Source organism: Lonchura striata, chromosome 1, assembly GCF_050655825.1.
Source record: "Lonchura striata isolate lonStrDom1 chromosome 1, ASM5065582v1, whole genome shotgun sequence".
NCBI classification, from domain to species: Eukaryota; Metazoa; Chordata; class Aves; order Passeriformes; family Estrildidae; genus Lonchura; species Lonchura striata.
In genome coordinates this window covers 113,185,614-113,197,828 of record NC_140703.1, presented here as the reverse complement: position 1 = coordinate 113,197,828, position 12,215 = coordinate 113,185,614, and the positions used below count along the sequence as shown (strand labels likewise).

Here is a 12,215-nt window from a genome sequence, read left to right as displayed (position 1 = left end):
CTAAAGAAAAGAGTATTCCAGTGTTTAAAAGAAAAAAGCAATTCTTGGGATTACTCTGAACATGACAGACTTATATTATATATTGCAATAAAGAAAAAAAAAAAGCTACAATTAATGGTCATTTGCAAAAATAAATTAGGTCCATTCTTAGAGCCTACTTCTTCCCAGAAGTCAATTAAGTCAATTTAGGCAACACTTATGGATGAGCTTGCATCAACATTCAAGATTTACTCACTATTTAAATTTCATTAATAAACCCATCTAAATCCCAAGCATTCCCAAACACAAGGAAATGCAGAAACCTTGGTTAAGCCTGCTCAAATTCCCCTCTTACTCTCTCATGCTGTTTTTCATGTAGGCCTTTAATCAGGGATAAGTCATGGGGAAACCTCAGAGGTAACCAGGCTGTAAGAAACTGCAAGGCTGTAAGAATTTACTCTTGGGTGTAAATCTGTCTGGACTGAAACTGGGATTAGATTTCCCAGAACAGGGCACACTTGGTTCAAGGATGTTCTGTCATAGTTGTTTAGGGCAGCTGTGTGTTTCCCAGCTTCATTGTCACATGGCTGTGCTTTCCTGTCCTGTATTTGAAATTCTCTCCCATTGGAAACTGGGAGTGAGATGAAAGTTTTCCAGCACTACTGAGTTAACCTGCCAAGGACTTACCCTGATTCTGGGCTCTAGCAAGAGGAGAGCTACACTCTTTCACCAAGAATAATTGAGCCTCTTCAAGTTGGACCAGAGTTGTATCAAACCTGGTGCAATGACCTCAGCCATCACCTCCTCCAGGTGTTGCCACCCACTGAAGAAAGAACCATGTGCAGCTGTGTGGCAAGCACAGTTCTCTCCCTCTCTAAGGATTTTTCATAGAGGTGCACAGAGAGAAGTGAAAGAGAAAACAATTTCTATTTCTGCTCCTTGTTTTTCCTGTATGGAATGTGTTTGGAGAATTGTTTACCTGGAGTGATTGCTTGATTGGATTCTGGTGAGGATTGTTTGAGCCAATCCAACCCACCTGTGGCTGGACTCTTGGGAGAGGGCCATGAGTTGGGGGCAGTTAGAGAAAGTAGTATGTAGTTTTAGTATCTTCCTTTTTATATAGTATATTAATGTATTTTAGCACAGTTATAGTAAAGAAATAATTCAGCCTTCTGAACTGAGTCAGACATCATCATTTCTTCCCATTGGGTTCGCCTGCATTTAGAATACAGCTGCTTCAGCCCCTGCAGTTCACAGCTGGGAAATTACAGAGCAGTTTTCCTATAAAAAATGAGTAATGATAAGAGCCCACCTTCATCAGGGGTCTACAGTGACACTGTGCTGTGGATTGTTGCAGCTGAGGTGGGTGCTATGGAGCAGTGATCCCTGGCAGAAGGCTGGGATGGACAAGAGGGGGCAGCAATGTTTTAGGCTGCCACAGCTGAACCTGATCCAGGATGTTCATCCATCAGAACCCTGGCTCCACATGGTTAGGGACAGAGTTAGATGAAACTGGTGGGCTGCTGGTGCTCAAGTTCTCCTGATGAGTGAACACAGAACTTTGTGGAATTATGAGGCCACAGATACATTCACCCATTTCATTTTTGCTTGTCTTTGAGAGAAGCTCAAAGAAGGGTTTTGTTGTAAGTTGCAGTGGAAAATGAATAGCTTTGTTTGCTGAAGAAGTCTAATTTCCATCTTGGAAAGGAGAGAATTTGTCTGTCATTGGTCCATCTAGGTCAGTAGTTTGGCTTACTTCCTTACTAAAGGATTTACAGTCAATGCAGTGGCTGGTATTTGCTCTGTCATTTCTGTGTCAGTCAGGATTCCAGTTCTTTTTCCTCTCTACACCACCCCTGACAGCTGTGCCAAGAAGGTTCACAGGTCAGTTAGTTAGAAGGAAACCACTTCTGATTGCTTGTTGTAAACCCATCATAACTTACTAACATCCTCTCTGGTTTTCCTGCTGTGAGTGAAGACTTATTTTTTTTGAAAGCACCTTCAAGTCAATAATTTCCAGTTCTCATTAGGGCAGTGTTTTGTTTTTAGAGGCTCTCTTTCTGAGAGGTGGTCATAGTTGTAGGATGGTAGCAGGAAGGAATTTCTTGAAGTCATTCTGTCAGTGATGGATGATTCCATAAGACATTGAAAGAAGGACATGCCATGAAATCAGCTTTTCTATCTAGGGAGAAACTCAGCTTGTTATTAAAAATACATTATAATTTCTGCCCCTTTTTCCCCTGACATTAGTCCATCAGTATCAGGTTATTATATAGAAGATGACCTTTAGAGAGGGAACCAAGCTGTGGAACCAGGGGAACTAGGGATTTAAGGATATTGATGCTTCCTATAGTGAGGAAGAAAGCTGACCAGAAAATACTTTCAGTAGTTTTAATAAATTATTTAAGAATTAGGAAAGAAGGGGTGGAGGAAATAAAAAGGAATGCAATGTTCTTCTTGTGAGATGATGCTGAAGATAGAGTTTTGAATGGCCACTTTTAAGTCTTCTATGCCTTGATTGTTGGAGCACTGAGAATATTTTCAAAGCTGTGGTATCACAAAGTAGCTAATGGAAACACGGATTTGAAGGTTATATTGAATTCAGTACAAGGTATTGTGCAAGAAGGAAACTGTGTTTAAGTGCATGCACATTTATATTTAATTGCAGGACTGTTTTGAAATGGAAAAATACTTGTGTGTGTATGTTTAAATGTGACCCTCATCTTCAATGTACTGCTAAATGTGTTTGTTCCATTTTAGAAGACATCAGAAAAGCAATTTGATACAGCTTGCAGTGTCCAGTACATGATGTTTTATATATATATATTTCAATACATTTTTTCCCAAGTGAGAAAGATGAGGATCTCAAATGAGAAGACCTTCTCTCATTCTTTGGAGCTCAGGTACCTCTTAGCAGGCACCAGTACAATAAACAATGCCAGATCAAAGCTTGCTTTCAGATTCTGCTCTCTTGCATAACACTACTGTTGTTCAGTCTTGAACTAGAAATTATTCTCTTACCACTTGTACTCTTTCATTCTGGGAACTTTGACCTCAGTTTTATCAGTTAAACTAAAATGTCTGCATAAGAGTTGCTGTACACAGGCAATGCAAAAGGCAAAGATCCTTTTGATAGCCCATGGAAGGAGTTTTCAAGAAGTGCTTCAAGACCAGGAAATGTTCTTGTTCCAAGGAGCAGCTCAACTTGTGTTGCACTGGTTTTAGGGATCCCTTTGTTGTGGGATAATGGGAAGCAGGATGAGATACTGCTGGTGACTTGCTGAGCTTTTTTAATGAACACTTTTTATTGCCACAGTTGCATGTGTGGATTTTAATGAAAACAAAATGGCTAATGTTGTTATTTTAAATTTAGCAGTATTTGTCATACAGGTATACAGGAATGTTATGGTAATTTTTTTATACTTTAGCCTGTAAGCTAGCTTCCCCCCAGCTCTGTAAGTCACAGCATCACCTTCCCCCATCAGCACTGACAACTGAACCACCTGCTTTTGGTGATGCTTTCATAGACCCTTTGATGAATATTTAGATGGAACAGCTACAAAAACAGTTGGAGTTAAAGAAAGCTGCTAATGTGTCATAATAGGGCTTCCTTAAGCATGTAGGTTTACTGTTCCCAAAAACTTCTCCCAGAGATTTGCTGTTCTCAAGGATTCAAGCCTGAATTTACTCTTGACAAGCTGATACCTGTCTGTTCTGGTTTCAGCAGCCTTTTTTTGCCTGAAGTGGTTTATTTTCCTTCCTTGTGGTTGTCTTTTCTGTCTTATGAGGAGCAATTGCATCCCAATCCTGTGGCTCCATTCTTCATGGCCATGGTGCCTGTAGTGTTCACACCTCAGTGCACCTTCATGTTCAGATTGCTTCCCAGCTTTGTCACCAGCTGCCATAATTACTCTTTTTTTTTGTATGCAAGCCATTAATCAGTTAAAAATGGACCAGAAGACTGATTGTTGGGGTTTGTCTTTTCATCAGTTACTTCCAAAAAGATTGCAGATTTTTCTTTCTGTGCTTTCAGGCACCATCACTTTTGGACATAATCTAGTGCTGTCACAATTCCTCTGTCTCCAAGTTTACACTTTTAATGTGATGTCACATGGAAAAGTATGTTTGTTGAATATCCAGATAGCTGAGACTTGTATTTATTTTAAACACATTCCCAATAACCAACCTGTCTTGTTATGATCTTCTTGTAGCTTCATGTTCTGATTCTTCTTTGTCAGTCTTTGCTGAAATCTCACATGCTGTTGATGAGTTCTGTAGCCTTTCTTACATGTGGCAAGTCAAACTGGTTTGTGAAAGTACTGGCACTAAAATCTTGAAATCAATCTGCATCTTCTGCATTTTTAAAGATTTAAGTATAGTTGACTTTTAATTGAGTGTTGAGCAAAGGCATGTGTTGGTTTTGTTGGGTGGATTAGAAGGCAAAAAGTTGCAAAAAGCAGTGTGTGTTTTTCAGATGTTTGCCTGGTCATGTTTTCCTTCTCTTTAGTGGCAGTGGTGTGAGGTGATGCCCTTCCAAAAGCCAGAAAATGTGTTTTGACATAAACCTGGCCTTGGACAATGTCCCAGCCTGGATGGACTGGCATTAACTGTCTGCAGAACTAAAGCTGAGCTGGGTGGGTAGGAGTGTCAGGGTAATAATGGGTGTTTCCTGGTACACTTTGGTTCCTACAACAGAGTTTTGTCTGAAGTAGGTTGGAATTAAGCAGTGTTCCAGTGGCATCATGTCCAGGGTCAGTAGGTAGTGTATTAACCCACCTGCCTGGTCCCTATTTCTGTTCCTCTGATAACATTGTCACAGAATTCTTTTAGTGTCTGAATGTTTCATCACTGGTTACAACCTCTGGCAGGTACATGCTGGGTGTCCTGATCAAACATTTATATTTGCAGACTCTGCATCCTGGTTAAAATAAGTTATAAATGAAGTGATCCGTTGGAGAGGAGCACTCTTTGTTCTAACCAGTTGCTAAAAGAGTGGTGGGTTATAGAAATGCTTTGTGCTAGCTTTTGTGATATATTAACTTGCTGGGCACATGTTTAAAGAGTATTTTTTTTTTCTTTTTTTTTTTTTCAAGGAAAAGCAAGTTTGCACTCTGGTAAATCTGAGTGTCTTCGGGGCTTTTCTCATTTTTGAAGTTTGGGTTGTAGATTTCATGAAACTTTCATGGTGTGAGGCTTGTGAAATTAGATAACATGCTTTAAACAAGCCACCTTTCGGTAAAGTACATCTCTAATTACTGAGACTAAATTATGTGGAAAGTGAGCTTGTGTCTGAAGTAAATCTCCAGTTCAGTAATCTAAAATTAAATAATGATTAGCTTAATTGCTTGAGGATCATAAAAACACTCTTAATAAAATATAGGGATTAAGTGTGTGTTCTGAGAGCAGATAATTGCTTCTGCTTCATTTTCAGTAATTTCTCTCAAGACAGGGTTTGGAGGTAAGAGAAATAAAATAACCTTTTGTTATGCTGATTAGTAAAGCCAAGAAAAGTAGGCTAGTTCTTATGTATGCAAGCCCTTGCTCCTGTCTGAATAGAAGCTGCAATTTCACTATTAGTGGTAAATTTAGAACACTTGCTTTTAATTTCATAGATATGTGCCAGTTAGTCCCTCTGAAAGCAATAGTAGTTGGTACCTGTGGAGCTGAGTATAGTAATATATATGTGAAGAAGGATCAAGTAGGGCTTTTTTTTTCTTCAGAGAAAGGAAAAAGACTCATAATTTTACTAAGAAGTGTTTGAGTTATTCATTACCTGGGTTGTCAGTTGCTTGTTTGCATTGCATTTTGCTTCTAAACAAAATATTTTTACCTTCATTCACTGGAGAATGTCTTTTTTGCTTATAGGCAAATGAGAAAGCAAATCTCTTGAGACATAAGCAGTGGTACTTCCCTGGAGGGAGGAGATGGGGATTCTGCTGTTGCTCTGAGTGTTGCCAGGTGCCAGAAGTGGTCCCCAGTGGTGGTGGTAAGAAAGAAATCTTCCCCCATGTTTCTGTATTTGTGTTTTGTCTGCAGCAATATGCTTTTGGGAGGGGGGAAAAAAATACGGGTGTGCAAATCCTGTTCTTTTCACAGAGCTGCATGAACTGCTGGGAGAGGGGTCAGATGTCTCCCACTGGGAGAATTTTAGTTTAGGAATGAAATCAGCATTTGAGCTTGTTGCTTCTGCTGCCTCATGTATGCTGTATCTGATGGTAATCATTGTAGCAGGGATTGAATCATAAATAAACCTTTGTGGGACTCTAGAAATACTTACCTGTCTTCTCCTTCCTTAAATGTAGAAGGGGAATTATGTCCTTATTGTGCTTGAAGGACCTCCTTTATGGGGTTCATGGAAATCTCGTCTTTGATGTCCTAGGGGTCATCCTAGGCTGCCTTTAATCTGAACATCTTTAAATTTTATCCAATAAGTGGGTATGAAAATGTTAAGTATATCAGCAAGCTTTCCACTTTTTGCCTTTTTTTGTAGTCTGTCCTACAAACAGTGACAGGGAAGGTGGAAAGCTGCTGAGACCCTGCTGACACAGCAGTAGAGCAGTTTTTTTTCAGGACAGGATCTTAAAATCTGTGATTACTGTCAGATGTTGACATTTAAATGGTGATCTCTGATAACCTGCCCCTTCAGGGGCTATTAGTAGATTTTTTTGGAAGAAAATAATTTAATCCTGGTGATTTTGCAAAGACTTGAATTATTGCTTTGATATTGTATCACCTTTCAAGGTCTATTGTAGGACAAGTAGTCTCCCTAAAAATGTTAATTTCTGTGAGATATTTGTCAAAGCTGTGTTTCATAAAGCAGCACATACTAGAACAGCCACAATCTGTGTTCAGGTTATGTATTGACCCTGTGCAAAGTTACATCCCTTTAAAATGTACTTTTTCCTGCAGTAAAGGAAGTGAAAGGGTTGACCCCAGCTCATTAGGTGGGCAAATGGACACTTCCTGCAAGCCCAAAATACCCTTGGGTCAAAAATTTTACCCCCAAAAATTAGCTATTGCAGCTGAACCTGGCTGACTGCCTGCAGCTTTGGTGTGTGGAAGGACACCCAGTAGGTTGATTTATTAATGTAGCCTTGTCCCAGTGCCATGGTGACTAGCTGCTTTCAAAACTGGGTGTGTAAAATGTTTTTGCCTGTGTTCCTTGACACTGGTATAGGAGCAATTCCCCAGAAACACAAGAAAGCCCTTTTTAAAATCTAGTTGCTGTTTTGTAGGATACTTTTCAACTTACATGGATGCAATTTTTGCTTTTCTTTTTTGTGTGTAAGGCTTGAAAAGGCCATTGATGAGTTCCTGAAAAGCTAAAATATTCTGGGGTGGGGGGGAGCAAAATTTTGGATTGTGACAGCTCTTGAATTCTCAAGCTGTGCTTCTGTTCAGAGAAGAGAAATCTGAGTTTCTCTTGCCCAGCCCTGCAGGGTGCCAGGCCTGTGACCTGTGCCCTTGTGTGATGCTGCCTGGGTGTCTTGTCTTGGGTCACTAGAACCTGCAATGAGGAATAATTTGGAAATTAACTGTTCTGAGTGACTGAATGGCCATACTGGAAGCTGCATGGATTGAATAACCCCCTGAGTAATTCCTTCAGCCTTCACTTTTTTGATTGCCCAGTGGAGGCCACCCAGATGATGAGGTGGCTGGAACACCTCCACCTTCACTGTGATTTTCATCTGCTGCTGTTGTCCTTATTGTGTGTCTTACTGGGGGGGGAGAGGGGGGGGTTGTCTCTCAGATCTATCAATGTTATAATTTGTAGAAATTGCTGCAAAGTCAATTTTTATAAAAATTCTGTTGGGACCACAAAGAGGAAAAACCAAACACCCTGAGTAGTTCCTCCAGCCTTCACTTTCTTGATTGTCCAGTGGAGAGGGGGCTGGAACACCTCCACTGTGAGAAAAGGTTGAGAGAATTGGGATTGTTCAGTCTGGAAAAGAGAAGGTGACCTTATTGTGGCCTTCCAGTGCCCAAAGGGAGCTGCAAGAAAGATGGAGAGACACTATTGACAAAGGCCTGGAGTGATAGGACAGAGGGAATGGCTCCACACTGAGAGGGGGTAGGATTAGGTCAGATATTGGGAAGAAATTCTTCCCTGTGAGGCTGGTGAGGTCCTGGCACAGGTTGCCCAGAGAAGTTGTGAATGTCCCATCTCTGGAAGTGTTCAAGGCCAGGCTGGATGGGGCTCTTGAGCAACCTGGGATAGAGGCAGGTGTCTCTACCCATGGCAGGGGGGTTGGAACTGGATGATCTTTAAGGTTCCTTCCAGCTCAAACCATCCTGTGATTCTGTGATTTGTTATCTGCTGCTGTTGTCCTTATTGTGTGTCTTACTGGGGGGATTTGCCTTTCAGATCTATCAATTTGTAGAAATTGCTAGAAAAGTCAATTTTCATAAAAACTCTGTTGGGACCACAAAGAGGAATCTTTGGATTCCTCAGGCTAGACCTGAAAGCAGCTCACAAAAGCAGTCATGGCAGACACAATTTCAAGAGTTTCTACAGTTCAAGCAAGGTGAAATGTAAAGTATATTGGAAGACCAGTTACAGTCCCTGTTTTCATATTTAATTTACCAGTGTGGAGGCTGTGGCTAGGTTTCAAAGCCTGTAAGACAGGCCTCTCCACTGGCAGAGTGATGTTCTGAAAAGCTGCTCCCAGAGGTGTGATTCCTGCTGTTAGTCTGGTGTAGTCTGGTTTTTAGGCAGTCAGTTTTGCACAACTTGCAGAAGTAATGTTCTCTCCTATCTGTTTTTCATAAATAGGCACTGAGTTGTTGCACCTTTGATTTGGAGGAAGGGAGCAGGACAGTGCTTTTTTTTTTTTTCCTGTGGCATTCACTTCTCCTTACTCTTCAAGATCTGCACCCCATTAAGCTTTGTGCCTCTTTCCTAAGGAAAGAGCAGCCTTGCTGATCAATGCTGGATATATTTAAGGCTGGAACCCAGCACTGTCAGCCCTGCCAGGGTGGTCACTGCTCTGGACCAGCACAGGATCCACTTCCAGCTGGGGGTATCTGCTGGTGGAACTCAAGGACCAAACTTGATCTCCTGGGGATGCTTATTTTGTGAAGAAAAAAGTAATCCAAACTGAAAGTGCTTTCTTAGAAGCCATAATGGCATTTACTATTTCCTAATTGTTTTGAAAACGTCAGTGCTGTTGTGGGAACAATTGTTTTCACATGTGGAAGTTGTGAAGGCCACACATTCAGGTCCTTTGGCAGTACTTTCCAAAGCAGCAGAAAGCACAGCTTTAAATACAAATACTTTCACAGGATGTGCTTCAGGACAATATTACTGTGCCTTAGCAGCAGGGCTACTTTTGATTCAAGGCTTCGTTTGCCCAATCTCTGCACCTGTGTCTCCCTCTGGAGAGCATCTTCCTTTCCTCCTTGGTTGTGCTGTTCAGGTTTTGTCATAGTTGAGACAGAGACAATACAAAGCAACACACTCCATTTTCAGAAGGCTTCAAACCATTTTTATTTCTAGCATGTGTGCTTTTTATACGTTCTTACAAAACTCATAAGTTTACACTTTACTCATTGGTCACAAGAGACAAACAAAGTGCTTATTGGAATAGACTGTTGCAGGTTTCTCTTATATATCCTGTTTCTTTCTTGGTTTCTATGTCAATGACCTCGGTAGGAAATTCTTTTGGGCTAGACATGGATCCTCTGATCAAACTTCCTTTTGGCTCACAGAAGTTGCTGTAAAACCTCTTCCACAATGTTTAATGGGATAAGAGATGCACAAGAGTCCATCAGCATGAGACTGAGGAGTCAAAGATCGCAAAACCAAATTGTGATTGCAGAGGGCTGATAAGGGACACCCTCAAAAAGCTGAACAAACCCCCTCCTACAGGATGTAAGAAGAGGACAGAGAGGCTCAGTGCAGTGTGAGCTGGTGATGGGGCTGCTGGGCCCTTGTGGCACTGCAGGACCTGGCTGTGCTGGCACGTTTTGCAGGTCACTTCTGGATGCTCTTTGCCGTGGCTTTGTGAGCTTGCAATGTGTTCAAAGTCATCTGGATACTTTGGATCCATGATGCAAGATGGGAACAAAATGCCTGAGCATCACCTTGTGCAGTTCTATTTCCTGTGCTGAAGATATAATAATGCCTCTTATTACTGTCCCGTGTGTCCTGGGTTAACTGTTCCCTAGTGTGCTGAAATTATCTACTTTATGAAATACAAAACACCTCAAAACGCAACCCAAACCTAAACAAAATACCTCAAACCCAACAGTTTAGCTTAAGATATATCTTTTTGGTAGAGATGTGGGATGAGTAATAACTGTAAAAGCAGTTACACAAGCAAACCTTGAGGACATGCTGACCTTAAGCATGAGTTTAGAGTGAGCCTGTAGTAGTGCCTGGGAGGAGAGGCTTATGAGCAGTCAGTCAAACCAGGCATAGAAAAAGCTCCCAGTTGCCTGGAAGTAATGAACTTACTGACAGTAAAATACTTCTGATTAAGGCAGTGAAGTTTCAATTATTCCAGTTATTTAGAAATCTGGTTTATTACAGTTGAGGTAAAAATAATTTAAATAGAATTAATAAAAAGTAGTTCATGTTTAATGGTCTTAGAAGTGAATAAAATCTGCAGATTCAAGAAGTAATTATACATTGCTGATTAAATAGCATGAAGTTCCTTGTTCTATGTCTTGATTGGAGAAATTTTGATTCTTTTAGATTAGTTCTGGTAATCAGACCAGGCTTCCTGTTTGTTTATTTTAAATGAAGCTAGTCTGGTTTGCTAGACTCATTGTCGATAAATGTGTCCTGTATTAACACATTGCATTGAACTGCAGGCAGTTTGTAATACCCTTGAATATCTGATTTTTTTGGCATGTAATTGCAGATGAGCTGAGGGTTATTCTGGCACATAAAAATGAATCATAAAAGCATAAATGCTGCTTCTCAAACTGCTACTCAGCCCGACTGAGGAGCCTTTGAAGAACAGTGCCAATCTAGTAGTGGTGACATTCATAATTCCAGTTTGACACATAGGGTCTTTTGAATATAGAGCATTAGTACAGTGAATACCTCTCCTTACTAATTAGCTTCTAATTTTTCAGATGATGGTGAGCAGTTTTTGACTTGTCAGTCAAACTGTTCAGAAATGCTGCTCCAAGAGAAATCACTTTTATACCAGTAATTCCACATTCTACATTTCTTCCGTGATTTTATAACTGTTCCAGCAAGGAACAATCTCTGCTTTTGTGGGCTTTTTTTGTGTCTCTGACAGAAGTGGAAGCAATACAGAGGAATGTATAGAAATGTAGGAATTTCCACTCAGGTAGCTGCCCACCTGGCTGGGGTTATGATCACTGAGAGATCTCCTGTGGTCAGATCAGTGTCAGTATTTGTGGCACTTGTAGGACTGAAAAAGTACCCACAGTAGCAGAATATTTGAATGTCCTTTGTCTGAGTCTGTCAGAGCCAGTTTAACATGAGACCATCTGTAAAAAGTCCCAAAGTTTCACTATAAGCTGCGTTGCTGTCTGAATGTTGCTGGTGGAAGGCAAGTGTGGATTTCTAGTGGGCCTGTCATTCCTGGGATTCCTGCAGCCCTCAATAAAAGGGTATTTAGGTCATGTCTCTCTCAAACATTACATTAAAAAGCCACTGCTCAGAAGAAGCTGAACAAGGGATGCTGAATCGTGACAGTGCTGACCAGTCCTGGATTTGTGATCTTTGTTGGCAGCATATTTCAAAAATCTGTGTGTTACCACAGAAGGGTCCCCTGCTCTGCAGAATCCAGATGGCCTAAATTAGCTATATATGCTGCTAGAGGCCTATTTAGCAATAGAATGCCAAAGCCACCCAGGAGATGGGAGATATTAAGAAAAGGTGAGAGCAGTAGATGTTTCTTTTTAAGATTTTTATTTGACATGGATTTTAAAGACAGATGGAATGTTTACAGAGTGGCTGCTGTTTAGGTTCCCAGCTGAATGGCCAACAAAACCCTGAATTTACACAATGTGCAGCCTCCCCACTTACAAGGTAATGTTTTTGAACTGTGGGCTACTGCATTTGTAAAGTATTCTGGTTGTAATTTATAAAGGTTCCACCATGAGCAAAAGTGCACATTTATGCGTATGCAGTTCAGCTTTGTGCTCAAAACATGATCTTCAAATTCACAGAGGAGAAAGGTTTTTTGTTCTTTTATGGTGGCTTGTTTGGGGATTTGAGGGGGTTTTATTGTTGGGTGAAGAGGTCAGTATAAAGG

The 12,215-nt window shown here is 40.8% G+C and overlaps 1 protein-coding gene across 10 annotated transcripts in view; it reads left to right on the top strand.

Annotated features, from left to right (window-relative positions):
• Positions 1-12,215, top strand: part of AGPAT3 (1-acylglycerol-3-phosphate O-acyltransferase 3) — an 85,681-nt gene that overhangs the window by 32,131 nt on the left and 41,335 nt on the right. For 7 of the 10 annotated variants that reach the window (XM_021540017.3, XM_021540020.3, XM_085586363.1 and 4 more), the window contains one exon: positions 5,845-5,965. The exons of the other annotated variants lie outside the window; for them this stretch is intronic. The gene's annotated coding sequence lies outside the window, so the exon portion shown is untranslated. The remainder of the gene's footprint in view (positions 1-5,844; positions 5,966-12,215) is intronic. 10 annotated transcript variants of the gene reach the window in all.